The sequence below is a fragment of the Heptranchias perlo genome, chromosome 7 (assembly GCF_035084215.1).
Source record: "Heptranchias perlo isolate sHepPer1 chromosome 7, sHepPer1.hap1, whole genome shotgun sequence".
Lineage (NCBI taxonomy): Eukaryota > Metazoa > Chordata > Chondrichthyes > Hexanchiformes > Hexanchidae > Heptranchias > Heptranchias perlo.
In genome coordinates, this window is record NC_090331.1 from 65,687,631 (window position 1) to 65,712,446 (window position 24,816).

The following is a 24,816-nucleotide window of genomic DNA, read 5'->3' on the forward strand; positions in this document are numbered from 1 at the left end:
AACTATAATGAAGAATAGTCAGCACGGATTTCAAAACGGCAGGTCATGCTTGACCAACCTTATTGAATTCTTGAAGAAGTAACAGAAAGGGTAGACAAGGGTAATGCAGTGGATGTAACAAATTTGAATTTTCAAATGCCCTTCGATAAGGTGCTGCATAGTAGACTCATGACTAAAGTCAGTGCATGTGGAGTCAGGGGACAAGTAGCAGAATGGATAGCAAGCAGGCTATAAAACAGAATACAGCGAATAGTGGTTAAAGGTAGTTACTCAAACTGGCAAAAGGTGGGAAGTGGAATTCCACAAGGATCGGTGCTGGGACCACTCTTGTTCACTATTTACATAAACGATTTGGACTCAGAAGTACAATTTCAAAATTTGTGTACGACACCAAATTGGGGGGTATAGTTAATGCAGAGGAGGACTGCGACTCAGTACAGGAAGATATTAATAAACTTTGTCATTGGCAAATTAATTTCAATATAGATACATGTGAGGTGGTACATTTTGGTAGGAAGACTAAGGAGGCCACATACTCCTTGGAAAATAATCTAAATGGGTTAGAGGAGCAGAGCGATCTGGGGGTACAGATACACAAATCACTAAAAGTAGCGACGCAGGTTAATAAGGCTATTAGAAAAGCAAACAAAGCACTGGGGTTCATGTCTAGAGGGATAGAATTGAAAGGAATAGAATGATATGTTGATGGGGTTAGATGAAGAAGGGTGGGAAGAGGCTTGTCTGGAGCATAATCATCAGTGTGGACCTGTTGGCCAAATGGCCTGTTTCTGTGCTGTACATTCTATATAATTCTATGTAACATCTGGGAGCAACAGGTTTTGCCCTGTAAATGCTGATGCAGTTTTGCCTCTTTTTTTAACATCTGTCTTGTACTGCATGTATAGTTGAATTAATCAGATCCTGATATTATGAAATATGGCAGACAAGTAACAACAAGCCACGAGGGAATAAGGAGAACAAAACGCCAATCTTTAATAATCTTGGGCTAATTTTACAGTACAAGTTTAAGATGTTAGTTGGAAAGCAGTATGGCCTCGGAATTCTGAATCCCGCAATCGGCCACTGTCAGTGCCAAGGTTTGGGACTCTAGTCGGCCCAATTGGCTCATGTTGACCCTGTACGAAATTTTAGGGTCAGCAAACAAATATTGCCGGGCAGGGCAAAAGCACTTGTTTCACCAGCAACTGCCCATTTACACCAGGAAACCTGGAAAACTCGTGGAGGCTGGTGAGATGGGGGGGGGGGGGGGGGGGGGGAAACTAAGGAATCCCTTGTGAAGGTAGACGGGCTGCAATTAAAGCTGGACTGCCCTTACAGCAATACCAACATGCAGCAATTTCAAACTTTGGATCAAAAAGCAATCAGGAAGAAGAGAGGTTGAAACTTCTCAGAGAGTGACATATATATGATTCTGACTGAAATTAGGCATGGGCACAGCGACGGAATAGCGGGAGAGGGTGACAAAAGACCTGGCAGTACAGCAGTCAGGATCATGTGGAAGGAGGTGACACAGGTAGTGAACGTCAACTCCCTAGCCCCCAGGACCACTCTCCAAAGCAGGATGAAGATTGGTGATCTCACAGGTCAGCTGTCGTTAATGTATATTTTGCACATTTCAGAATGTAGACTTACCCTAAAATTGCATTCATAAATCTAAGAACATAGGAAGAAACATAGGAACAGGAGTAGACCATTCAGCCCCTAGAGCCTGTTCTGTCATTCAATTAGATCATGGCTGATCTAAACTCCATTTACCCGTCTTGGTTCCATTACCCTTAATACAAATACCTAACAAAAATCTATCAATCTCAGTTTTGAAATTTTCAGTTGACCTCGAGTTCCAGATTTCCAGCCTAGAAAGTATCAGCCTGTGCATTAAATGACTTTGTAGTGACACCTGTTCATGGAAAACTTCACCGAAACAGATATAGCATTCTGCAATTCATGCCTGTCTGATGAAGCCTCACTACTTCTGTGGGAATTCCAAAAGAGATATTATGAGAATTTTCAAATAGTTGTCAGATTGAACAGTCTGTGACAAGCATTCTTTTGTCATGCAAGAAAAGATTGTGCAGAATTCCTGAGAAAGACGGGCTACAGGAGGAAGGATAGCAGGAGGAGGCAAAGCAAAGCCCGGGAACTCACTCAGCCAATGCTGTAGGAGATGGAGGCCATGATGTGGAGATGCCGGTGATGGACTGGGGTTGACAATTGTAAACAATTTTACAACACCAAGTTATAGTCCAGCAATTTTATTTTCAATTCACAAGCTTTCGGAGGCTTCCTCCTTCCTCAGGTGAACGATGTCGAAATCGTTCACCTGAGGAAGGAGGAAGCCTCCGAAAGCTTGTGAATTGAAAATAAAATTGCTGGACTATAACTTGGTGTTGTAAAATTGTTTACAAGTAGGAGATGGAGACATGGGAGGGCCTGCATGCATAGATGGCCTGTGCTGATTAAGTGCTAATGGTCAGGATTAGTTTCTATTTTTTTTGAGGCTCATACTCTGAAGAGACCCATCCATGAGCCCGACAGGAAGGAAAAAGCGGACAGCGGGAAACTCGTCACATTTCTTATTCTTGTTGTCTCCACAAAAGCCAGAAGCAAGGATGCTGCAGAGAGACAGAAGGAACCAAATCAACATCTGGCACTTCGAGCAGAAATTGGCCCTGTCACTTGCACTCACCATCCCAAATAGGTTAACTTGGGGTGATACAGATAGTCTAGATGAGGAATTGACATAGGGTAATTCACAACTCACAAGGAAGCCAGAGAATGAGGTATTGGAGGTGGAGCACAGGCTTAGGAAATGGCAGTCCTTTCTATTGAGTATTTAGATGATAACCTCATGCCGCATGCTGTATTGGACCATTTGGCGTTTGTTATTTGCCTGAAAAATAGGTGCTGTGTGATTCAATATCCAGACCCATGGCGTTTAATACATTACAGTGTAGCAAATTTGCAAAAGAAAAGTTTTGTGCATGGAGAACATATATACTCTATTTTTTCTGATCTTAACTGTTGACCCTCATTTCTGTAGAAGCTTTGAATTTGTTTGGAGAAAAAGTGTACTTCAGGTCATTGAGAAATATTTGATGGGAAGAGGATTATATGCCATCTGTAAAAAGCTGTAATTTACTTGTTATGTATGGAGAGTAAATCTTGGGAAAGGAGACTTGTTGGAAACATAAGAAAAACAACCTGCCATTATTCCATATACTGTGATTTTGTAAGGTTGGTGCAATATGGAAACTCTAATATCTTGAATATTCAGGCTTTTGGCACCTTAAAATTGTATATTCTTTGCAGTTTCAAAGATATAGAGTGATCTTTTAACAATATCTTTCTGGGCATTGACTTTCAGGGTGTTTCTGGAGCTGAGTGAGAAGAATCCTAGCTCCCACCAACAGATATCCAGACCCCTCCAGGTTTCATTAATGAGGCAGGCTAGCTGGCAAATCATGAACTGGGCACGTCTGCAGTTCTCCAGAGCACTGTTCAAGTATCAGATTATTGAGTCTGCAACAAAGGGTTGACTTGGTTCCAAATTTCTATTGCCAGGTATGTCATCTTGGAGCTACCTCATTCCCAAAGATATGTCATTTACTCAGTGATAAGTGGGCTCACCATGTTTGAAAATGCCTTTCACCTTCCATGTGGCACTGTTTCTTGTTCAATTATATTACAGCTAAAATATCAATAAAATACAGCAAAATGCTAGATTATCAATAATATTTAAAGGCAATCAAATTCAAATTTCAGATAGTTTTGATTCAGGAACAGGCAAACCAGACTGTACATTTTCAATTGTACTTAAAAAAAAAAAAATCCTTTCATGATAGGATTTTCTTAGCAGCACTAATTGACCAAATGTGACATTATCTTCTTATCAATCCAAAATGTTCTACTGTGACAAAATCTAAAAACAACGAAGATAATATTGGCTCACCTGGCATTCGTGGCTAATGTAAACTGGCACAAAATTGTAGACTAAAACTTTATCATGTGAAGGACTGTCGTAAATGTTGACACACACTCAGGAACCCCTGCAAATATAGCCATGCTCTTGGAAGCCCCTTGCAAATTTTAATAAACCCAATGAAATCCCAGGAATTCATTGCCTGACTTCCAAAAGACAATATCAGCCCACTCAAAACAAAGCAGTCTTTTCATTACAAAAAATTATCGTACAGTTTCAGAAATAAGCTCTTAGTAACTCAAGAAATATTGAAAAATACAGAGGTCTAATAACAAGTCAGATGGAACCAATGACCCCTGGCACTGCAGGGATACACTATTGCAGACCTTACTTTGAAAATATATGATGTTGAGATCTTTATATTTCACAGGGTTTGCAATATCTGACTAAATCACAAATTTAGTACCCAACGTATGCTTTGCTGTCTCATATAAAACAATTTTTAAATTAGTAACAAAAACAAATATATCCTGTGACTCGCAATCTAAACTACAGTATCTGGTTTTAACCGATGCAAATTGCTTGTGTTTGGGATGGAAGATTATTTTTCTTGCCAATTTTCACCCCTTCTCTCCAGGGGTACAGTCCCATGGGTGCTGGTCACCCCCTCGTACCTTGCAATCTGGAGAAGGATCCGCACTGATAATCCTTTCTCTAGCCCAAGGCGCTGGGAGTACTTACAGAAGGGCTTATAACCATCAGGTTGAGACCAGTATAGGCTGGGGAGTGAAATAGGGACCTTCCTCGTTTACATAGCTCAGCTACTCACTGGATCAACTCACAAAGTTTTCCAAGGGGCATGAAGGATTTTTTTAAAAAAGAAAACTCAAGATTTTATTCTTTTGATAGTGAGCCCTTAAACTAAATGTTTAAGAACATTCCTCGTAAAATTTTCGACAAGCCCCCAATAATAAAACCAGCATTTTAAAAACTCAAGATCTTGAATTAATTTTTCATTATGAGGTGGAGGGTGGAGTTAGGGGAGTTGAGCTGATCAAGATGGGGGATGCCAGTTCCAGGGAATGAAACCTGAACATTATCTAGTCATCGTCCAAGTACAACATGGGTCAGATCCATGGCAAAGCTTTTTCTATTCTTCTTGACAATGTGCCTTAAACTCAACCTCAGAAGAGAACCATCGCCTGCACCAGGATGCTTTTTATTTCTTGCAGTAGTGATGCCTCAGAGCCGTGTTTAAAAATGTGTGGACACTTTTGTACAAAGGGTCTATTTGCCCGAGAAACTGGGTTGAATGCCAAAACTCATTTCACTTAAGACCACTGCAATTATCAGAAAAGAGAAAGAGCTTTTTATCTTATTACATTTTGGTTTGGATTCAAATCCAGATCCCAGAGGAAAGGGACAGTGCTGTACTACACTGTGCTACTCAGTGCCATTAATTTAAATGCATGGATTTACATAGGAACAGGAGCAGGCTTGTTCCACTATTCAGTGAGATTCATGGTTGATCTGTGATCAAACTCCATTTACCCGCCTTAGCCCAATATCCCTTAATACCTTTGATTAACAAAAATCTATCAATCTTAGATTTAAAATTAACAATTGAGCTAGCAACAACTGCCACTTGCAGGAGAGTTCCAAACTTCTACCACCCTTTGCATGTAGAAGTGTTCCCTAACTTCACTCTTGAAATTCCTGGCTTTAATTTTTAGGCTACGTCCTCTAGTCCTAAACTCCTTAAACAGCGGAAATAGTTTCTCTCTATCGACCCTATCAGTTCCCCTTAATATCTTGTAACATTCGATCAAATCACCCCTTAATCTTCTAAATTTCAGGGAATACAACCCTAGTTTGTGTAATCTCTCCTCATAATTTAACTCTTGGAGTCCAGAAATCATTCAAGTAAATCTACACTGCACTCCCTTCCAAGGCTAATATATCCTTCCTAATGTGGAGATGCCGGTGATGGACTGGGGTTGACAATTGTAAACAATTTTACAACACCAAGTTATAGTCTAGCAATTTTATTTTCAATTCACAAGCTTTCGGAGGCTACCTCCTTCGTCAGGTGAATACAACCCTAGTTTGTGTAATCTGGATTTTTTCACATCATTCACCTGACGAAGGAGGTAGCCTCCGAAAGCTTGTGAATTTAAAATAAAATTGCTGGACTATAACTTGGTGTTGTAAAATTGTTTACAAATATCCTTCCTAAGGTGCGGTGCGCAGAGGATGCTGTAAACTGATTCCTAACCATGCCTCTCCTTTGTTTCAGTTTTCACATTCTCCAGTTAAACAGTTTGTTTCGACAAAGAAGAGTAATAGTCTACATCTTCCTCCAATTGCTGATGGGAGCAGAAAAAAATTGAATCAGGCAAACCAGTTTAACACTCACACTGGCTTTTTTTTCTCACATTAGCAACTAGAGTGAAATATCCCTAAATGTAATATTGAAAATTAAATTTAAGGTGTAATGTTTTTGTCAGCAGGTGTCTAACATGTGTGAAACCCATCACTGCGTTTAAGATTTTCCAAACCAAGCTACTGAGAAATTGGCACAGGTGGAGTTTTAATTTGCCTAATACAGAGTGTAGACTTTCTCCCTTTAGGGACACACCACTCTTACACAAGTCCAGGTCGTTTAGGTGGAGGTTGGCACAGCCAGGTCATTCAATCCATTGATATCCTCTACGTGGCTGGGGTAACTGTTGTTTCTTCCTCCCCCGCCCCATCCCTTTTTCCCCCCAACACTACTTGTATCCGTGCATATCTTCATTTTCCCTTGTGACAAAAGACTACACCAGAAATGTCAACCTTTCTTTTCTCTTTACAGATGCTAACAGTCCTGCTGTGTATTTCCATGCCAAGGAGTTTGGTCAGCAGTTGGTCAGCAGACAAGAACAGGTTTGTGCCCTTACTCCTCGGACAACAGTTATCAGGCGGTCCTGTTATGTGGCATGGTGAGCAGCACAGCTCACCACGAACTGTGTGAGTGTATTGCCACAATCCTCCTGATTACACAATGGATGCACGCTGACTATCAGTTCCACCAGATGGAGGTTCAAAGCTTCAGCAGTAGCTATTTACCTGTCTGCAACCCAAGCCCTGGATATATGAGTGCAGGTCCCCATCGCCAGCCTTCAGGTAATGCTTTCCAGCAGCTACTGGCCCAAATCTCAGAGTTTCCTCATCTGCCACACAATGGACCCGGTAAAAGGTCCTATGGCGGCCAGCTTATGACAGGGCAACCACTTTGACATCCAAGTCTGATGCTGTGTATCGGGATTGCTCATCATTAACTGCTTAATCCAGGATCTAATGTGAGGGACCTTGGCAAAGAGATATGCCTATTATGAAGCAGACTCCCCCATTATGGTGCTGAGCGATTGGTTGATGTAGGCCAAAGTGTCTTTTCCCCGCAATCATCTCCCTTTCTGCCACAAAGCTTGGAACTGGAACTTGCATATAGGACGATGGAAGCACTTCCATTGTATGCCTATGAAGGAGTAATGTTTTGCCACATACTTAACATGCATTGGGACTTTGTTATTGATCAAACGACATCTCTGCATGGTCCCGAAGGACTGTGTCCAGGCTGAAGTTAGGATATAGTTGAACCCCCAAATATTAATATACATCAACAACTGAGAAAGCTGCCTTTTATACCTTCCAATAATATCTTTGAAATCCCCTTTTGATCCTTACAAAACCATAATACTGCACTGAGGGACGCCTACCAACATAATCCACTGGGAAGCTAATTGATCAAGATGGTTAACAGAGGGTACGAGACCTCCAGGTGAGTCCGCCATAGGAGTTCATAGAATCATAGAAAGTTACAGCACAGAAGGCCATTCAGCCCATCATGTCCGTGCCAGCAGAAAAACAGCTATCCAGATTAATCCCACTTTCCAGCACTTGGTCCGTAGCCCTGTAGGTTACAGCACTTCAACTGCTCATCCAAGTACTTTTTAAATGAGTTGAGGGTTTCTGCCTCTACCACCCTTTCAGGCAGTGAGTTCCAGACACCCACAACCCTCTCCTCAGCTCCCCTCTAATCCTTCTACCAATTACTTTAAATCTATGTCCAATGGTCACTGACCCCACTGCTAAGGGATATAGGTCCTCCCTATCCACTTTATCTAGACTCCTCATAATTTTATGCACCTCAATTAAATCTCCACACAGCCTCCTTTGTTCCAAAGAAAACAACCCAGCCTATCCAATCTTTTCTCATAGCTAAAATTCTCCAGCCCTGGCAACAACCTTGTAAATCTCCTCTGTACCCTCTCTAGTGGAATCACATCTTTCCTGTAATGTGGTGACCAGAACTATACGCAGTACTCAAGCTGTGGCTCAACTAGAGTTTTATACAGTTCGAGCATAACCCCCCTGCTCTTATATTCTATGCCTCGACTAATAAAGGAAAGTATTCCATATGTCTTCTTGATCACCTGATCTACCGGTCTTGCTAACTTCAAGGATCTGTGGACATGCACTCCAAGGAACCTCTGTTCCTCTACACCTCTCAGTATCCTCCCCATTTATTATGTAATCCCATACCTAGTTTGCCCTCCCCAAATGCATGACATCACACTTTTCTGGATTGAATTCCATTTCTGCCCAACTGAACAGTCCATTGATTTTTTAAAAATCCGTTCATGGGATGTGGGTGTCGCTGGCAAAGCCAGCATTTATTGCCCATCCTTAATTGCCCTCGAGAAGGTGGTGGTGAGCTGCCTTCTTGAACAGCTGCAGTCTGTGTGGTGAAGGTTCTCCCACAGTGCTGTTATGAAGGGAGTTCCAGGATTTTGACCCAGCGACGGTGAAGGAACGGTGATACATTGTCAAGTCGGGATGGTGTGTGACTTGGAGGTGAACGTGCAGGTGGTGTTGCTCCCATATACCTGCTGCCCTTGTCCTTCTAGGTGGTAGAGGTCATGGGTTTGGGAGGTGCTGTCGAAGAAGCCTTGGCGAGTTGCTGCAGTGCATCCTGTGGATGGTGCACACTGCAGCCACGGTGCGCCGGTGGTGAAGGGAGTGAATGTTTAGGGTGGCGGATGGGGTGCCAATCAAGTGGGCTTTTTTGTCCTGGATGGTGTCGAGCTTCTTGAGTGTTGTTGGAGCTGCACTCATCCAGGCAAGTGCAGAGTATTCAATCACACTCCTGACTTGTGACTCGTAGATGGTGGAAAGGCTTTGGGGAGTCAGGAGGTGAGTAACTCACTGCAGAATACCCGGCCTCTGACCTGCTCTTGTAGCCACAGTATTTATGTGGCTGGTCCAGTTAAATTTCTGGTCAACGGTGACCCCCAGGATGTTGATGGTGGGGGATTCAGCGATGGTAATGCCGTTAAATGTCAAGGGGAGGTGGTTAGACTCTCTCTTGTTGGAGATGGTCATTGCCTGGCACTTGTCTGGCACAAATGTTACTTGCCACTTATCAGCCTAAGCCTGGATGTTGCCCAGGTCTTGCTGCATGCGGGCACGGACTGCTTCATTATTTGAGGGGTTGCGAATGGAACTGAACACTGTGCAATCATCAGCGAACATCCCCATTTCTGACCTTATGATGGAGGGAAGGTCATTGATGAAGCAGCTGAAGTTGGTTGGGCCTAGGACACTGCCCTGAGGAACTCCTGCAGCAATGTCCTCGGGCAGAGAGGATTGGCCTTCAACAACCACTACCATTTTCCTTTGTGCGAGGTATGACTCCAGCCACTGGAGAATTTTCCCCCTGATTCTCATTGACTTCAATTTTACTAGGGCTCCTTGGTGCCACACTCGGTCAAATGCTGCCTTGATGTCAAGGGCAGTCACTCTCACCTCAATTATGGATTTCAGTTCTTTTGTCCATGTTTGAACCAAGGCTGTAATGAAGTCTGGAGCTGAGTGGTCCTGGCAGAACCCAAACTGAGCATCGGTGAGCATGTTATTGGTGAGTAAGTGACACTTGATAGCACTGTCGACGACACCTTCCATCACTATGCTGATGATTGAGAGTAGACTGATGGGGCGGTAATTGGCCGGATTGGATTTCTCCTGCTTTTTGTGGACAGGACATACCTGAGCAATTTTCCACATTGTCAGGTAGATGCCAGTGTTGTAGCTGTACTGGAAAAGGTTGGCTAGAGGCACAGCTGGTTCTGGAGCATAAGTCTTCAGCACTACAGCTGGGAAGTTGTCGGGGCCCAGAACCTTTGATCTATCCAGTGCACTCAGCCGTTACTTGTTATCACGTGGAGTGAATTGAATTGGCTGAAGTCTGGCTTCTGTGATGGTGGGGATATTGAGAGGAGGCAGAGAAGGATCATCCACTTGGCACTTCTGGCTGAAGATGGTTGCAAACACTTCAGCCTTGTCTTTTGCACTCACTTCCTGGACTCTGCCATCATTGTGGATGGGTATGTTCACGGACCCTCCTCTTCCCATTAGTTGTTTAATTGTCCACCACCATTGACGACTGGATATAGCAGGACTGCAGAGATTTGATCTGATCCGTTGGTTGTGGAATCGCTTAGCTCTGTCTATAGCATGTTGCTTCTGCTGTTTAGCATGCATGTAGTCCTGTGTTGTAGCTTCAACAGGTTGGCACCTCATTTTTAGGTATGCCTGGTGCTGCTCCTGGCATGCTCTTCTAAACTCCCCACTGAACCAGGTTTGATCCCCTGGCTTGTTGGTAATGGCAGAGTGAGGAATATGCCAGGCCATGAGGTTACAGATTGCGCTGGAATACAATTCTGCTGCTGCTGATGGCCCACAGCACCTCATGGATGCCCAATTTTCAGCTGCTAGATCTGTTCTGAATCTATCCCATTTAGCGCAGTGGTAGTGCCACACATACACGTTGGATGGTTTCCTCAGTGTGAAGACAGGACTTTATCGCCACAAGGATTATGCGATGGTCACTCCTACCAATACTATCATGGACAGATGCATCCACAACAGGTGGATTGGTGAGGACCAGGTCAAGTAGGTTTTTTCCTCGTGTTGGTTCGCTCACCACCTGCCGCAGGCCTAGTCTGGCAGAACTGAGCCAGCTCTTGGTGATGGACATTGAAGTACCCCACCCAGAGTATATTCTGTGACCTTGCTACCCTCAGTGCTTCCTCTAAGTGGTGCTCAACATGGAGGAGGACTGATTCTGATCAGCTGAGGGAGGGCGGTAGGTGGTAATCAGCAGGAGGTTTCCTTGCCCATAGTTTGACCTGATGCCATGAGATTTCATGGGGTCCAGAGACAATGTTGAGGACTCCCAGGGCCACTCCCTCCTGACTGTATATCACTGTACTGCCGGTGGGACAGTACATACCCAGGGATGGTAATGGAAGAGTCTGAAAGGTATGATTCTGTGAGTATGGCTATGTCAGGCTGTTGCTTGACTAGTCATTGGACAGCTCTCCCAATTTTGGCACAAGTCCCCAGATATTAGTGAGGAGGACTTTGCAGGGTCGATTGGGCTTGCTTTGCCTTTTTCGTGTCCGATGCCTAGTGGTCCGTCCGGTTTTATTCTTATTATCACTTTTTGTAGCAAGATTGTACAACTGAGTGGCTTGCTAGGCCATTTCAGAGGGCGATTAAGAATCAACCACATTGCTGTGGGTCTGGAGTCACATATAGGCCAGACCAGGTAAAGACAGCAGGTTTCCTTCCCCAGGTGGGTTTTTATGACAATCCAATAGTTTCATGGCCACCATTGCTGATTCTATTTTTTTAATTCCAGATTTAATTTAATTAATTGAATTTAAATTCCCCAGCTGCCATGGCGGGATTTGAACTCATGATTCTGGATTATTAGTCCAGGCCTCTGGATTACTAGTCCAGTAACATAATCACTATGCTACCATACCCTACGTATCTTCCTGCAGCCTACAGCTTTCCTCCTCACTATCAACCACACGGCCAACTTTTGTATCATCTGCAAACATCTTGATCAAGCCCCCCACATTCAAGTCCAAATCATTAATATAAACCACAGAAATCTAGGGACCGAGTACTGAGCCCTGCGGAACCCACTGGAAACAGACTTCCAGTCACAAAAACGGTCGACCATTACCCTTTGCTTCCCGCCACTGAGTCAATTTTGGATTCAATTCATCTGTGAAATGGAGGTGCAAGTTCAGGACTGTAAACTTCTGAAATCTGTCTTGATAAAAGACATATTAGTTAAAAAAGTTTGCAAATTATATTGGTATCTTGGGAGGAATATTTGAAAATGAACCCCTATTTATGGGAAAGTAAATGTCTCTTTGCCTCTTACTAAAGTAGTTTCCTATCATGACTGCTACCACATATTTTCCCCCTCTTCTACTGCAGTAATAGTTTCTGTAACTTATTGTAACAATTCACTGCTGACTAACAGGTATGGTGTAAGATTTTAAAATATGTAACTTTAGCTTTTGATTTTGTTATTTACTATTCATTGCTCACTGGAAGTTTCTATTGCAGGGCCTCAATCTAAGCAAAATTTCTCAGTTATTTTAAAACCAGTAGAACAAGGACATTGTAACAGTGGTTAAGGAATTTTGGTATCTTTAAAACCAATTACATTAACCAATAGCCACTGATGAGTTTTTAAGCTTTCAGACACCACAATAGTGTTAAAGTGACATCAATAGTTGTCTAGTGATAACAGCTGACTAAATAAAGAGAAATAGGTTTCAAAGTGTGTTATTTTGGAAACAAAAACAGAAAATGTTAGAAATGCCCAGCAGGTTGGTCAGCATCCAACAGCAAGACAGGTGAAAACCTCCTTCAGAATTCAAATTCTGTTCTAAATTAAATCTTACCCAAAACTCGAACCTGCCTTCTCTTTCATGCTGATCAATATTTGCTGTGCATATCCAGATATTTCCTGATTTACTTCATATTCATGGTATTCGTGTTCCTTTCTAATTATCTTGACTATGTTGTTTTAGATGCTTCTTTTCACAGCCCACTGCCAGATGAACACATGCTATATAGAAATGCAGATACTTACTGCGGTTCTATGCTGGTGGCAGTTTTCAGACACAAGTGTAAGATCTGACGACTCAGTGAAGCCATCAGCTTGTGGTTATATAAGCAAAGTAACTGATGTTTTTTGCTGTCAAAACAAGGAACTTCAGCATTTCCATCTGATACTGCAGCTGTGGGCAAACATACAGGATTTCCAGCAAAGATGCAGGATGCAAAACATATAGGGGTAATGGAATGCACACAAACCAATGTGTACTTCTCAAGTTGATGAGTATACTCCAGATACGTTGAAAGAGTTTTTATTTAATATACAACTGATCGGTGATGCATTTCTTAATCCAATAGAAAGAAAGAAAGACTTACATTTATATAGTGCCTTTAACGAACGTAGGATGTCCCAAAGCGCTTAACATCCAATTAAGTACTTTTTTGAAGTGCAGTCACTGCTGTAATGTAGGAAAAGAGCACATGTGATTCATAGCTTTGAGAAAATATTAGCTTTCAGATTCAAATTTGAAAAGTGAATTTGGAAAAGCACCCGATTATTTGGACAATGATGACTAAGTGAGTAGTTACTATTTACTGGTACTGAGGGAGTGCTGCACTGTGGAGGTGCCATCTTTCGGATGAGACATTAAACCAAGGCCCTGTCTGCCCTCTCAGATGGATGTAAAAGATCCCACAGCACTATTTCGAAGAAGAGCAGGGGAGTTCTCACCACTGTCCTGGCCAACATTCCTCCCTCAACCAACATAACTAAAAACAGAAGATCAGATCATTATCTCATTGCTGTTTGTAGGAGTTTGCTGCCACATTTTCTACATTACAACAGTGACTACACTTCAATAGTACTTCATTGACTGTAAAGTGTTTTGGCATGACCTGAGGTCATGAAAGGTGCTACATAAATGCAAATCTTTCTTTCTTTTCTTTCCTTCTTTCATATTGCTCAGTCACCAAGCCTCAGTACAGGCATAATATCATCCATGTGAGCACTCAAGCTGCTGTTGAGCTGTAACATCTCAAAACTATGTTTTTGTGGTTTCCATCAATCAAGTGGGAGTCTTCAATATTCATCTGAGAAGCCGTGTGCACTAAGATCATTCTCACACATCACACAATAAATTTGAGCCCGCCATTAACTTATTGAGACAAAAAATACAGGAACATTCCCAGCACTTCAAGCTGTAATCACTAATTTTCCCGATTTACTATAATACCTGGAAAGTAAAACAGAATGAGTGCTACACCAAATTTTAGGTATATTTATAGCCAATTATTTTCAACATGTTTGAAAAATAGAAGTTTTATAGAACCCGATTCTCCTGCCACAGTTTCTCACTCCTGTCAGTAACAAGGGGGGCTTAACCGTTGAGAAAACATCAACTCAGTGATTTTTTGCAGCTTATTCCTTCCTTCTTGCACATTAGAAATTCTATCATCAAATGACCCAAATAAAATTCTCTGAAGCACAGCCACCCCCTCCACATCCACCCATCCTCAGGCTGGTGCACTGCCTTTAATTTCAAAGTGTTTCACGGCATTTTCACAGATAATTGTAAGGTGCAAATTGAAATATATTCCCATTAATATTACGAGAGATATATGTACTTCCATGGCACAGCAGAAGCCTCTAAGTTAGAGCCATTCATAGTGAACATGCATTCTTTTAATCAAATAGAAAATGATCTCTCACACAAAATTCAAAGATGGATTTGGATGAAGGCGGCCCTTTAGCCCATTTGATCTCATCTTTTCAGAATACCAACCCTACCATTGTCCCATTACAGCATCTGGTTCTGTTCTTAAATGCATCCAGTACCATGGCTTCAACCCCTCTTCCTACTGATCCATGCTCGACGTTAGTCAGCTATTGTGTAAAGGAATACTTCCTAGCATCCCTCCTAAATTTACCCTTCATAACCCTGAACCTGCGCCTCTTGTCCTGCTGCCCTTACTGTATTGATAAATATTATTTTTCTTCACACAGCCCGACTTTGGAAGGATAAGATCCATAATTGGACTGCTGGGCATTGTTCACAGTTGAACTGAATGGAATAAAAACACTTCCCAAGCTTACCATTATACTTTACTGAAGTCTTGGTGATGATGCATGTGTGTGTGTGTATACCGATCCAACTGGCTGCTGCATATCCTGCAAACGATTCAGAATTAAATTAAAGATTTTCGAGACAGTAATTCTTCTGCCTCAGAAGGTGGGAAATTGGGCAGGGGGCTGTTAGACCGACACTGCCAACCGCACCCCACGCTTTTGTGGCCGCCCAATTTTCCATAACTTCAAAAGCTGGCAGAAGTGCACACCATATGCATTCAAATGAGGCAGTAATTCACCATAAACCTACTGCTGGCACCTGCCCTCCTACTCTGCTGTCTCTGGTGCCTTGTATGGCTTCCCTTCTCAGCATCTGCAGAGCTTCCTCCTCATAAGGGGTGAGAACATGAAGGTTTTGGGGGTCTGTCACCAATCACAATTCTTTCCCTGCTGCTACAGGCTGTCTTCTCTTTTAAAAAGAATGTAAAATGTGAGAATTACCTTTGATAATGTGAGATGCAGTAAAAGCCAGCTGTATCCCATGATGGGAGTGATGACAGGAGCCTTTTAAATTAGACAGTCCTATTAACAGAGAAACTACAAGAACCACTACAAGATCCCTTAGTAAATGAAGCAAAGACTGAGGCTCACCAGAAGGTGCGAGGATAGGGAGTGAGGAATAAGTAAAAACGAGGCCAGTAGTGAGACGTCTGAGCAGTGAGTGACAGCTTAGGGCTGAAGCAGTGCTGCTGGTGATGGGGTTGGGAAGGTGGAGGGAAACAGCCAGTGGATGAGCTGTTTGATGCATTGTTGTTCTTTCTGACAAGCATTCTGGAAGGAAGTTAGGATTTACCTCTTTGTTTCTGTATCTTTGCGGGCTGGGCTATAGAGATTGAAATAAGGAATTGTTAGGTGGTTGACAGAGGCTGACACTTTATCCCCCCCCCCTCCCCCAGTATTTGATTCTTTTTGTGAAATATAATTGGAACCAGTCAGAGAGAAGAACAAAATCAAAAGCAAAATACTGCGGATGCTGGGGATCTGAAATTAAAAAAACAGAAAATGCTGGAGAAGCTCAGCAAGTGAGGCAGCATCTGTGGAGAAAGAAACAGAGTTAACGTTTCAGGCCGATGACCTGTCGTCGGAACTAGAAAAAGTTGAAGATTTAACAGCTTTTAAGCAAGTATAGGGCGAGGCAATTGGAGGGGGCGGAGGAAGGGGAGGGGAGGGGAGGAAGGAACAAAAGGGAAGGTCTGTGAAAGGATGGAGGGCAGGAGTGATTAAATGACAAAAGGGACGATGGTACAAGGCAGTGAGGGTGGTAATGGGAGAAGTAAAGAAACAAAAGATGGGCCTAGAGGAGCTGTAAATGGCAACATCAGAACCATTACCAGCACCTCCTGTCTGAAAAAATGGGAGCAGTGGTTATGATTTGAAGTTATTGAAATCAATGTCGAGTCCAGAAGGTTGTAAAGTGCCCAATCGAAAGATAAGGCATTGAGAGAGAGGAACAATACAGGAAGCATCTAAGTTACCAGTAAAAGAAAGTATAAACACAGAATCAAATCCAAGAGAATCGACATTACAGATACTAATCAGAAACAGTAGAAATACTGCCTCAATCAGAAAGCTCAGACATAAGCCTATGGGCAGATAGATGCCACAGACATTAAAGTGCTTTATATATTGTAAACCAAGCACTGGGGTGCATTTCTAGAGGGATGCAATTGAAAAGCAGGCAAGTTATGTTAAACTTGTATAGAACCTTGGTTAGACCACACTTGGAGTACCATGCACAGTTCTGGTCTCCATATTGTAAAAAGGATATAGAGGCACTGGAGAAAGTGCAAGAAAGATTTACTAAGATAATACCAGAACTGAGAGGATATACTTATCAGGAAAGACTGAACAGGCTGGGGTTCTTTTCACTAGAAAAGAGAAGTCTGAGGGGTGACCTGATAGAGTTCTTTAAGATTATGAAAGGGTTTGATAGGGTAGATGTAGAGAAGATGTTTCCACTTGTAGGGGAGACCAGAACTTGGGACCATAAATATAAGATAGTCACTAATTAATCCAATATGGAATTCAGGAGAAACTTCTTTACCCAGAGAGCGCTTAGAATGTGGAACTCACTACCACAAGGAATAGCTGAGGGGAATAGCATAGATACATTTAAGAGGAAGCTAGATAAACACATGAGGGAGAAAGGAATAGAATGATATGTTGTTGGGGTTAGATGAAGAAGGAGGGAGGAGACTCGTGGGGAGCATAAATGCCAGCGTAGATCTGTTGGGCTGAATGGCCTGTTTCTGTGCTGTACATTCTATGTAATTCTACATATAGATAGATTCTGAATTTTTTCAGAAGAACTTTCTGGCATCTTACTTCCTGGAACGAATGACTTTTCATACAGTTCATATGATAGATAGACACTTCAGAAATAACTTCTTTCTGTTAATCAGTCATTTTCTTCTTAAGTACAATTGCATTTAAAATGTAATGGTTAGTACTTTTTAAAAAATAATGTAAGAAAGAGCTTCAATTTTTGACCTTCAATGATTTGATAAAAAGAGCAGATTGACATGGGAAAAAAAACATTTTAATGATCCAATTTGCAGAGGAATAATTCTACCAGCATTGAGTTAAGGACACTATTCACTGGGTTTTGGCTGAAATGTGTAAAGTTTGACAAAATATCATTAAATCATTCTTCAATAAGCCTTTGCTGAAAAAAATCTGTCGCACCACCCACTATAAAATCATCTTACCAAATAGGCAATGTGTGTGCACTAAGGCTGCCCATACCCTAATTCACACCAAGTCCCGTTCACCCATCACCCCTGTGTTCACTGACCTACATTGGCTCCCAGTCCACCCACACCTCGAGTATAAAATTTTTATCTTCGTGTTTCAAATCCCTCCACGACCTTGCCCCTCCCTATCTCTGTAACCTCCTTCAGCCCTACAACCTTCCAAGAACTCTGCGTTCCTCCAACTCTGGCCTCTTGTGCATTCCCCACATCCTTCATTCCACCATCGGCGGGCGTGTCTTCAGCCGTCTAGGCCCTAAGCTCTGGAATTGCCCTCCCCAAATCTCTTTGCCTCTCCACCTCTCTCTCCTCCTTTAAGACACTGCTTAAAACCTACCTCTTTGACCAAAAGTTTGGTCACCTGTACTAATGGGCATGATTTTTGCATGGAGCCGGGAACCCAACGGGCGGGTAGATGCTCACGTGGGGAACCTGGAAGTCAAGTGAGTGCGTCGCAATCTGCGATCGCAACTCAATTGAAGGCAGCTCATTTGTGCGACAGCCAGCCCGATTGACAGGCTGGCTGCCTTTTGGGAGGGAAAGGACCCGCGAATTGGAGGGGCGGTGGGGAGAAATCGTGGGTTGGGGGGGAGGGGCCCACTGTCCGGGGGTGGAGGGGGTCAACCATCAGGGAAGGAGTCGGCCGACCGCTGGGGTCCGATCATGCCAGGTGAGCTTGTCGAACCTGAATGAAACACTCCTGATCCTCTGGGCCCACAAGCAATGCAATAAAGGCACTCATCTCATGGATCCGGCCCTTCCTGCCTGCTTTCACCTGACGAGAATCAGAAACGATGGGAAACCCATGCAGGCGAGGATAAAATCGTTTTACCTTTATAATACACAAAAAATTAAGTGGCTCAACAATGGCAATGAGGTACATTGACCCTGTAACATTAAGTGGGGACGGGACTCCCGGGGTTTTGGTTGCGTGCGCACATCCAAATGCGCCTGGGTTAAACCCGGAAGTGGGCGATGTAGAGCCGGGTTGCGGTCCCACTTCAAAAAAACTGTAATTTTTACCTCCCACCCACCCCTAACCCACCTGTTCCTCGGGAGTAAAATTAGCCCCAGTGTCTCCTTATAAGGCTCGTTTTTTTCTGTTCTAGGAGTGTAACTCAAAACTCCCAAGATGGGGATAGATTAACAGTTTTTGGTCATTTTGTTGTTATGGAATATAGAGACATGAGCCTCGATCTCCCCCTGCTATCCAGCCTCAATCAGGTGCTGTGGCCATGGAAAACGTGGAAAATCGTGCAGTGAGGCCTATCCCACGTTCCCACCCCAACCTCTATTTTCGTCTTCCTGCCTCAGCCAGGAAGACCGCTGGCCGCCTCTTCCCCGCCTGCTGCATGTAAATGATGGTGGGGAAATAGGGATCGACAAGCAGTTCTATTTCCCTAACTTCTGCTGTTCATTCTGCTGACCCCAAGGACTGCCAGGAAAGGAGCAGTGATAGTTACTAGGGCAGTGGCAGAATTCCCCCAGTGCCCTTTTTGGAAGGAGACAGCCCAAAAGTGAGCACCTCTCCTTCCCCTCTGGCCTCAAACACTCACGTTTTTTTGGTCTCGATGCAGTCTCAGGCAGGGGCGCTTCTATTAACTTTAATGGCCTCCTGTTTTTCAGATGCTGCTACAGTACCACCCAAGTATTGTTGGTTGGCTGCAGCTGTCTCCCTCTTGCTGATGGGGAGCCCACCTGGAGCCCTCCCTGCATACATAATGACCCCGACCCAGGAAACTGGGCCAGGGTCAAGGTGAGTTTGCAGTAGCAGGTGGAAGTCCCAATCTGACCGTCCTTAGGATGACTTATGAAAACCCAGCTCATGTTCTTGGAATATGTACAGTTGTATACAGCTTTATATAGCAACTTGGAATTCTAGAATTTAGCATAAATTTCTTAGCTAGGAACCATTTCTGCAATGATTTCTAGATAAAGAGATGTTGAATGCTGGAAATTTGAAATAAAAACAGTAAAAGAAAGAACTTGCATTGATCCTGTGCCTTTTATCATGTCTCTCAAAAATATCCCAAACGCTTCATATGTAATGCATTACTATACACTGTTATGGAGGTGAATGGAGCAGCCATTTTGTGGCCACAAGAGTCTTTTTTTTATTCGTTCATGGAATGTGGGCGTCGCTGGCGAGGCCGGCATTTATTGCCCTCCCTAATTGCCATTGAGAAGGTGGTGGTGAGCCGCCTTCTTGAACTGCTAAAAACTGCAATGAGCTTAATGACCAGTTAATCTGCTTTTGGTGGTCTTGGTTGAGGGCAGAATGTTGGCCAGGGCACCAGGAGAACTCCCTTGGTCTTCTTTAATGTCATGATGTGGAGATGCCGGTGATGGACTGGGGTTGACAATTGTAAACAATTTTACAACACCAAGTTATAGTCCAGCAATTTTATTTTAAATTCACAAGCTTTCGGAGGCTTCCTCCTTCGTCAGGTAAATGTTCAGGAGCTCCTTGAAGCCTACGCATTTATACATATAGAACAATACATGGTGTTTACAGACTGCCCCTGCAACTGCCCGTTGCCAAGGCAATCACTGTGTTCAGACAGAGAGGTGTCACCTGCAGAACCCCCGAATACACATTCAACAAAAAAACAAACAGGAAAAAAAAAAACAGAGAGAGGCAGAGACATCCGGAAGGCAGAGAAAGCCAGCAAATGACCCATTATATTAAAAACAGATAACATTTGTTCGCTGGTGGGGTAACGTGTAGCGTGACATGAACCCAAGATCCCGGTTGAGGCCGTCCTCATGGGTGCGGAACTTGGCTATCAATTTCTGCTCGACGATTTTGCGTTGTCGTGTGTCTCGAAGGCCGCCTTGGAGTACGCTTACCCGAAGGTCGGTGGATGAATGTCCATGACTGCTGAAGTGTTCCCCGACTGGGAGGGAACCCTCCTGTTTGGCGATTGTTGCGCGGTGTCCGTTCATCCGTTGTCGCAGCGTCTGCATGGTCTCGCCAATGTACCATGCTCTGGGGCATCCTTTCCTGCAACGTATGAGGTAGACAACGTTGGCCGAGTCACAGGAGTATGAACCATGCACCTGGTGGGTGGTGTCCTCTCGTGTGATGGTGGTATCTGTGTCGATGATCTGGCATGTCTTGCAGAGGTTACCGTGGCAGGGTTGTGTGGTGTCGTGGACGCTGTTCTCTTGAAAGCTAGGTAATTTGCTGCGAACGATGGTCTGTTTGAGGTTGGGTGGCTGTTTAAAGGCGAGTAGTGGAGGTGTGGGGATGGCCATAGCGAGGTGTTTGTCCTCATTGATGACATGTTGAAGGCTGCGGAGAACATGGCGTAGTTTCTCCGCTCCGGGGAAGTACTGGACGACAAAGGGTACTCTGTTGGTTGCGTCCCGTGTTGGTCTCCTGAGGAGGTCTATGCGATTTTCTGCTGTGGCCCGTCGGAACTGTCGATCGATGAGTCGAGCGTCATATCCCGTTCTTACTAGGGCGTCTTTCAGCGTCTGTAGGTGTCCATCGCGTTCCTCCTCGTCTGAGCAGACCCTGTGTATTCGCAGGGCCTGTCCATAGGGGATGGCCTCTTTGACGTGGTTAGGGTGGAAGCTGGAAAAGTGGAGCATCGTGAGGTTGTCCGTGGGCTTGCGGTAGAGTGAGGTGCTGAGGTGCCCGTCTTTGATGGAGATTCGTGTGTCCAAGAAAGAAACTGATTCTGAGGAGTAGTCCATGGTGAGCTTGATGGTGGGATGGAACTTGTTGATGTTATCGTGTAGTCTCTTTAGTGATTCCTTGCCGTGTGTCCATAGAAAGAAAATGTCGTCGATGTATCTGGTGTATAGTGTTGGTTGGAGGTCTTGTGCAGTGAAGAAGTCCTGCTCGAACTTGTGCATAAAAATGTTGGCGTATTGGGGTGCGAATTTGGTCCCCATGGCTGTTCCGTGTGTTTGGGTAAAGAACTGGTTATCAAAGGTGAAGACATTGTGATCCAGGATGAAGCGGATGAGTTGTAGGATGGTTTCCGGAGATTGGCTGTTGTTGGTGTTGAGTATTGATGCTGTCGCAGCGATGCCGTCATCGTGGGGGATACTGGTGTATAGTGCCGAGACGTCCATCGTGGTGAGAAGTGTTCCTGGTTCAACTGGTCCGTGGGTACTGAGTTTTTGTAGGAAGTCTGTAGTGTCGCGACAGAAGCTGTATCACTGTCCACCTGTATCACTGAATTGGTTAAACGATTCATCTGAAGGTTGGCATATTGGACAATGCAGTGCTCCCTTAGCATTGCACTGAAGTGTCAGTCTCAATTGTGTACTCACATTTTAGTGCAATAGTGAGGGAGTGACACATTGTTGGAGGGAAATGCACAGCAAGCTGAAGAGGAAGTTGGGATAACATCGCAAGTGTAGCCCTTCATCTGATGAAAGATCGCGCTCAGAACGTTAATCAGAAACTGCCCAAACTGCTGTAGGTCTCCAATATTTCCATCCAAAATATTTTACTTTTAAACTGCGTCTGGAAAATCTTGCTGATCAAAAATTGCTGACCTTGTTGTGTTAAGTTAATGCCTAATCAAGATTGAGTAAACATTTAAGCTACATTGAGGACTTGCTTTGATTAGAACTACACACACAGGATGTGGAATGGTTTGAATGAAGCATCCAATATGCCAGGCGCAAAGCACAGACACCCAAGAATAACAGACATTGAATTGACACAGCAAGGAGCTAATATCCTTAATGTAATGTCAGGAACCACACACACAAAAAAATATGAAGTTGTCCCTGGCTGCTCTTTTTATTTTGACAAAAAGGAAAAATAATATCACTAGATTTGGCAGCTGTTTGTAAAGGAGCTGAAATTAATATCAAACCAATATTTGAAATTGTAATAATGTGAGTGATTGAGCATTCATCCTTTGTTGTGCATTTGTTTTCATTTGTAGAAACTTTGAAATCACCAAATCGTGAAATAAATGTCACATTTTTCAATAGCTAATCTTTTTTTTTCCTCGAATGACTGAAAATTCAAATTGAAGACCCCTTAGAATAACAAATAGCACAGACACTAGAGTCAGTAAAGAGGCAAGTCGTGGTTTCCAGGACTATGAAAATTCAGTTTTCACTATCACATCAAAATTTGATCATTTATCTTCTTGTTTTGTAAGAACAAAACTTGCCCGGGCTGCTTTTTACTAAATCATAATGTGTGAAATATAGAATAATGGCTACCTCGGAGTTTTAATGTGACAACTCAAAGTGTTCCGGTCACATAATAAATCAGAAGGGCAAAGATCGAGCAATTTATAAAAGTTTTTTTTATTGCTTTGAGATCCCTTTTATTTTATGTAATATAATAATAGCTGACTCGTTTGTGTTTGAATAAGGTTGTATTGGAATCAAAGGTTTCTGATAATATCAAGCACTGTGAGGTTGAAGCCCGGACAGTTTATGTGGTCACTAGAACATTATGATGTATGCTTACTGTTGCTTACAATAGTTGTAGGTTATGGTAGGCTGATGGGCAGCCTCTGCTGAACAAATTAGTAAACAATTTTACAACACCAAGTTATAGTCCAGCAATTTTATTTTAAATTCACAAGCTTTCGGAGACTTCCTCCTTCCTCAGGTAAATGTAAACATTTACCTGAGGAAGGAGGAAGTCTCCGAAAGCTTGTGAATTTAAAATAAAATTGCTGGACTATAACTTGGTGTTGTAAAATTGTTTACAATTGTCAACCCCAGTCCATCACCGGCATCTCCACATCAGAACAAATTAGTGTGCTTCCTTTGTTAATGACGTCACCACTGTCAGTTAGCCTGACTGAGATGCAACAATGTACAAGTTCAGCAATTTGGTAAGTTGTTACTTTGCTATCATTGAATGTTTTAGTCGCCGTTTATACTTTGCATTGTTGTTTTATTGGAATTAAAGGGAATTTTTCTACTTGCAGTGGGGCATCTGGTCCTTCGCGAGGGCATCTTCCATTGGAGACACATGTGGGGGGAGAGGACTCCCAGTGTTTTCCAAGGTCCCTTCATTTTAATAATTATGCACCATATCCAATGCTGTTGATTGGTTCATGCACTGGAAGATGGGGGTGGGTGGGTAGGGGAGTGCATTATATCCAGTGCAGCAGCAGAAAAGAACTGCTGCTGTGCCTTAAAGGGCATTTGGACTTTCTGTGCTTTGCTAGTAAATTGTTTTTGCACTTTACTAATGATGCCAGACTGCTCCCCTCACAGACAAAGCAATGGAGGTAATGTTGTGAGAGATGAAGCAATGGATGGTTGCCATCCTTGGGTTGAAGGGGGCACCCGTTTTAGAAGGCCACTGTCTGGGCTGCAAGGGAAGAGGTAGCACAGTAGATCCATGTAAGTTTCTGTGGTGAGGACGTATTTGGCTCAGACGTGAAAGAAATTTAACACATTGAAAATATTTTGCCAAAGTAAGCATCCGCTGAATGGACCTGTTTTCAGTGCACAGCCGCAACATGCACTTTCACCTCAACCAGCTGCGTTCTCACACAGGACACATGCTGATCATTGAGGAACGAGGCAACTGATGCCATGCATGATGCACCTTCCAAATTCCAGGCAAGTCTTTCAGTGTTGGTGCTAAGTTATTAGAAAAAAAAAGGAGGCCCAAAATAAGATTTCACCAACACCCATTTGCACACTGCATCTTCCTATATTCTTGTTTCAGGAGTCAGGGTGGCCAATTGGATAACCATAGCAGCGCTCATGAAATAGTTCACCAATCTCTTTATGATTGCACAAAAAGGAAGCTCATAACAGGAGGGAGAGGCAGGCAAGCAACCAACCTGAAGTCACAACCCTACAGATTATGGGCCATCGGTACATCAAGCCCATTGGAGAGTGCCATGCAGGTCTGCAACCTGCATCTTCAGGTTAGTACCCCTCATTGATACTTTTTCTTCATGTCATGAATTTGTTACACACTCAGGTATTCTATTGATGGGAAACTTAGCATCACATCACAACATGTGTTGACATGTGAATTTGCTACAGGGAATATGTTGCTGATGGGATTAGATGCTTCTTTC

At 43.3% G+C, this 24,816-nt stretch overlaps 1 long non-coding RNA gene across 2 annotated transcripts in view; it reads right to left on the bottom strand.

Moving 5' to 3' along the window:
* The window catches only part of LOC137323336 (uncharacterized), a 379,634-nt gene that overhangs the window by 267,302 nt on the left and 87,516 nt on the right, over positions 1–24,816 (bottom strand). For both annotated transcript variants that reach the window (XR_010963355.1, XR_010963356.1), the window contains exons 2-3: positions 15,000–15,074; positions 13,283–13,365 (exon numbers count right to left, since the gene is read on the bottom strand). This is a non-coding gene — a long non-coding RNA (uncharacterized lncRNA). The remainder of the gene's footprint in view (positions 1–13,282; positions 13,366–14,999; positions 15,075–24,816) is intronic.